At 37.4% G+C, this 5,891-nt stretch overlaps 1 non-coding gene across 1 annotated transcript; it reads right to left on the reverse strand.

Annotated features, from left to right (window-relative positions):
* Positions 1–5,402: 5,402 nt before the first annotated feature.
* Positions 5,403–5,509, reverse strand: LOC115835590. The gene has a single exon (XR_004030631.1). It is a non-coding gene; the product is annotated as a U6 spliceosomal RNA (small nuclear RNA).
* Positions 5,510–5,891: the final 382 nt, after the last annotated feature.

A 5,891-nucleotide genomic window follows, 5' to 3' on the forward strand; every position in this document is an offset into this window, starting at 1 on the left:
ATGACAGTATACAAATGCCATGGCAACGTCTGGAAGTTACCCTATATGGTCTAAAAGGGGGAGGGACCCTCAGTTCTGGGAATTGCTGACCCCTTTTCCAGAAAACTCATGAATAGTCCACCCCTTGTTTAGCATATAATCAAGAACTAATCATAAAAATACCAACCAGTTGCCCTGGGGCTGCTCTACCTGTGGAGTAGCCATTCTTTATTCCTTTACTTTCTTAATAAACTTGCTTTCACTTTATGGACTTGCTCCACATTCTTTCTCATGCAAGGTCCAAGAACCCTCTCTTGGGGTCTGGATTGGGACCCCTTTCTCGTAACACTTTGGCTAACATCTCCCTGAGCTGGCTCCACTCTAACCACTGCAGCCTGTAGTAAACACTGTTCTACTTTCTACTTCTAAGATATCAGCTTTTTTAGATTCCACATGTGAGTGAGATGATGTGGTATTTTTGTCTTTTTGTGCTTGACTTATTTTACTTCACATAATGTCCTCCAGATTCTTCCGTGTTTTTGCAAATGACAGGATTTCCTTATTTTTTTATGGATGAATAGTATCCATTATGTACGTCTATCATATTTTCTTTATCCATTCATCTGCTGATAGACACATAGGATGATTACACATCTTGGCTATTGTGAATAGTGCAGCAATGAATATGGTAGTTCAGATACCTCTTTGGCATACTGATTGCATTTTCTTTGGCTATGTATTCAATAGTGGCATTGCTGGATGATATGGTAATTTTATTTCTAATTTGAGGAAACTCCATACCATTTTCTTTAATGGCTGTACAAATTTGCAGACTTATCAGCAGAGTGAAAGTGTTCCCCTTCCTTCACATTCTCGCCAACACTTATGTCTGCTCTTTTTGATAATAGCCGTATTAACAGGAGTGAGGTGAGATCTCATTGTGGTTTTGATTTGCATTTCCCTGATGATTACTAATGTTAAGCCTTTTTTCAGATACTTCTTGGCCATTTGCCTATCTTCTTTTGAGAAATGTCTATTCAGATTTTTGTCCATTTTTTATTTTTTTAATTGTTATGAAGTTGTTTGAGTTCCTTAAATACTTTGAATATTAACCCCTTATCAGATGTATAGTTTGCAAATATTTTCTCCCATTTGGTAGACTGTCTCTTCATTATGTTGATTAACATCTTTTCCCGCTCTCTAAATTATTTCTTCCCTTTTCCTTTTCTACTTGAGCATCTTGCTCTGTCTCCTCTTCCTTTTTCCTTTTCTAATTGATGTGTTTTGATCTCTTTCTTACTGGAAGTTTTCTACATAATTCTGATGATCCTTTGTTTTTTATTGTAATGTAAATTTAAAGTACTACAATCTGAGTTGGCATTCTTCCTGTAAGGTGTGGATTGGCAAATCCTTCAGAATCATATGTATACTCACCCATTTGCTTGAGAAACTTCCAAATGTCATGCTTTTGAGGACTTTTTCTGGAATCATTCAATTTCTTTTGAGAAAATGTCTCCAGTATCCTGTACAGGGCTATCTGCTTAGCTGTCAGCATTCTTATAGCTGTCATTCCAGCCTTGGGATTCCTGTTCCATATGTAGACTTTGTCCTAACATCCCTCTATTGGTTGGGCAGAGTCTGGGGTCTTTCCATTCCTTTTGTTGGTGAAATGGGGTGAAGTCGGGCAGACAGGTAAACAAGCTTAAGCATTTTATCATGGGTAGAAACAGAACTCTGAGAAAGCATTAGAGGTGGATGAGAATAAATACCTTTTCCTGAGGGCCCAGAAGAGGCTGCAAAGAATAATCATCACAACGTCTGGGTTTCGAAGTAACCTCCAGGCAAACTGATTAATGAGTGGGAGGCAGAGATGGACAGATAAAAGCATTTCCATGAAGAGGTATCTGTGTAAAATCAAGAAAGCGTGGAAAAGCATCGTCCATTTCTGAAGCAGCAAGGGCTTCAATGCCATAATGCTGACAATTAATATATGGATTAGAACAGGGAACTAGCACTTTATCTAGTTTAAAGAAAAACAATTAATTTGTTTTTTTAAAGGATCTAAAGCCTTTGCATTTTAATTCTAAATTTGAATATTACTTTATTTGCTTAGTTCAATCTGTACTAGTTAATGTATTTCAATTCTATCACTTGCTACTTGTATCTAACAACACATCATTTAACATCTTTTGTTCTCAATTGTCCCATCTGTAAAATGGAGCTGCCTGTATCCGTCAGGGTTTTTAGTTGTGTGCAAAATAAAGCGACATGCTAATCTAAATAGAAAAGGATTTTATGAAAGGGTATTGGATCTCTCCCAGGAAATAGAAAACTAAGTTTGAATGTTATGCAATCCTGACAAAATCCAAAGTCATACTGCAGAACTAGTACCATCATCACTGCCACCAGCTGGGCATAGAGAGTGGATCCCGCACCACTGACACTCTGCTAGTGTCCTCGGATGCAGCCACTAGACACTGCACCACTGCCTTTGAAAATCAGATGTGGCCGTGGTGCTGCCATCTCCCTCACAAGAATGTGTTTTTTCTAGAGCTGTGGGTCTGATTGGCAGAAGCTAGAACATGTGTTCGTGCCCTGTGTATAATGGAATACTGAAGAGTAAGCAATGAACTGTTTACAACTTCTCCAGGAAAAATACAGGCTCTGACTCCTAAAGAGGGAAGTGGGTTTCCAACCGTAGAAAACAGGGGCAAAAACTGAATCATCAACAAGAATGACCAATGCCCACATAGTTTAGGCAACCAAAAGGTTTTTAGAAGACACATGACATTATAATACAGAAAACTTTGAAAATGCCAGATATTATTATTATTATTGTCATCCTTAGCACATCCTCATCAAGGAAGGTTCCTGAATAAATTCTGTATTAGTTATTTATTAATGTGTAACAAATTACCCTCAAAACTTAGTGGGGTATATGTAATAATGAAAAGGGCTTTATTATTGCAGAGTATCTATGTGACAGGGATTCAGGAGTGGTTGAGATGTGTGGTTCTGGTACAGTGTTTCTCATAAAGTTGCAGTCAAGATACCAGCTGGGACTGTCAGCCTGACTGAAGCTAGAAGATTTGTCTACAAGCTGGCACGTTCACAGGAGCAGGCCTCGGTTTCTTGATGGCTACTGGAAATACACTTCAGTTCCTGAACACATGGGCCTTTCCATAGAGCTGCTGGAGTGGCTTCCCCCAGAGAGAATGACCCAAGCAGCAGAAAGAACAAGGTGGAAGCTACATTGTCATTTTACAATCTACATTTCACAGTTGTTCTCCATCTTATCTACCGTGTTCTTCTTGTTGGAAGGTAGTCACTAAGTATTGCCCACAGAGAGAATTAAGGCTTCACCAGAGGGAGGAGTTTCAAATAATTTCTGGAAATATACTAAACCATCACGAGTTATTTTTATCATTTCACAGATTGACTGAACTAATTTACTTAGGCATTATTTCTAGTCATTTTTTGTATTATAATATGTCAGAGGATCTTTTTGATTGGAAATTACCACATCTTCTCCAAAGATATTTATTGTATCTGGCGAAAATCTTTCAGTGCTTAAAAGGAAGAGGGGTTCACACTGCATAGCATTTTATCAGCAAAGAAACACATTTCAACTATAAATGAAATATTTGTCCTTTTGTTCAAACACCTGAATCCTGCAGTATAGAGATTAACAGATTATAAAGTAAGTCATCGTTGTCTGGCTAGCCTTATTGATGTGATGGGGGGAAAGGTAGGAGATAGTTTTTGTAAATCAGGACACTTTTCTGAGAACCACAAAGTATTCTAGGAACACAAAGTTGAGTGTCTTCAGAGGCCAAGCAGGTAGTATAGATGGGTGAAGACTATAGGGAGTGGCGAGGCCTACAATATTCAAATGCCAGCTAAAAATAACAGCAGCAATACCAAGCCAACCAAACAAATCACCTTCCAGTGTCCAATTTGGCTTTCACCTGCCAGCTTGCTCTTCCTGCTGATGTCTAAGCTCTAACTTGCTTTTCTTTGGGAAAAATAAAGATGTAAGGAATGAGCAAGTTAAGGGAATCCTTGTGGTTCCTTTCTTTTTGTTCTCCCTTATATCCTAAACTAAGGATTAACTGCACGTCCCCTTCCATCATCTACAGAGAGAGACAGAGGGCATGCTCTCTTCATCCTCTCCCATCTGTTACACTGAACACAGTCTTGCTGTCCAAGGCAGTTGGTCTCATATGCATCCCCTCTAGGCGCATGTGTTAGGGGCACCATGTTTCTTTAAATAGGCTATCATTCTGGGTTTATTATTAGACCGGTTTTGATCATGCTGTGTTGAGGCTACCTGTGCCTCGACAGTATAGAAATTCATACACTGGAAACAAGGCCAAATAGGCACAATACTTCCCAAAAATTCTTTGTGGTTTAGGTGATAACATCAATGTTTGGGTTTGAGATATTCAGTGTACTATTAATTTTTCTTTATTCAAAGGAGAAAAGGCCCTTTCAGAAACATTGCTTTAGAACCTCCAATTTTATTCAACCCCGCCTTGAATGCCAACTCTAGATGAGTTTTTAATGACCACTTCTCAGTCCAAGGATTAAGACCAAAGAAAAATAAGGAGATTTTATAGCACTTACAAACTATGCTAGTTCATTGCATTCCAAAATGCAGTTCGTTCAACAGTGTGATGATACAACTTTTCATCATTCAGTCTTCTATTCAGTATTTACCAAATAATTATTGAGCAAGGAGATGGTGAACAAACAGACATAGCCCCTCATGGAGTTAATAGTCAATTTAGTACATCAAATTTGCAAATACTGAGAATATGTATATTTAATGCCCAGTTAAATATTTCCTTGGTGGAGAAATTGGCTCTCACACACTGATGGAAGCATTTGCTCCAGCTATTAAAAATCAACTTGGAAAGATGTATGGAGAGGCATAAAAAATAGGGATACATTTTGACTTAATAATTCTGCTTCTGGAAATCTGTCCTAACAAAATATTCAACACGGCATAATTTAATTAAAATTTAGAAGCAAACACCCAGCAAGTGGGAAGCATGGGAAGCAGGCATATTACAAAGCATCTATTTGATGGTCTATTATGCAGCTATTAAAAAGGATGATTATGAAGACAACGTAGCAACAAGGTAAACTTCTTATAATGTAAGGTTTAAGGGAAAAGATATAAACTGTACCTGTATAACATTACAAATACATAAGCATGTACTTTTTCAGAGAGGCAAGAAAGAAATACACTGAAAAAAGGATACTAAAGGTTCTTTTAGATTGCTATGGTTTGGGATATATATATTTTCTCTTCCTCTTCTATATATTTATTTTAATGTATATTTATTTAATCTTGGAAAACAAATTATACCAAAAGTCCAATCCTCTTGTTTTTTAAAAAATTATGGTTTATTTCACGTTGAAAAATGGAATGCTTCATACATTTGGATGTCATCCTTGTGCAGGGGAGATGCTAGTCTTCTCTGTATCATTCTATTTTTACTGTATGTGCTGTCGAAGCAAGCACAAAATGAACTCTTTTTAAAGAAGTGGGGAAAATTATGAAATTTCATCTGAATGGGTGAGGTATCAAATTACTTATTATGTTGTTTTTACTTTAGAACTTATGCAGCTTTTTCAGTTATAATATCATATGCTACATGAATAAGAAAACAAGAAATATAGGGAGGAAGGGATAAACTATTGCTATAACCAATACCCACTGTGTCAGGACCCAATAAATACATATAGGTTGGTACACAATCAGAGGTCTTATTTGTGTGCCGGAACTTTCAGAAATGAAGCCTTGGAGACCTCTATTTTATCCCATAAGCCAGGCGCAGGAACAGCCCTGAGTCCAGTCAAAGAAGTAACAATGAATAAGATGTATATAAATGAGGTGGGCGTGT

This window comes from Nomascus leucogenys, chromosome 6, assembly GCF_006542625.1.
Source record: "Nomascus leucogenys isolate Asia chromosome 6, Asia_NLE_v1, whole genome shotgun sequence".
Classification (NCBI taxonomy): domain Eukaryota; kingdom Metazoa; phylum Chordata; class Mammalia; order Primates; family Hylobatidae; genus Nomascus; species Nomascus leucogenys.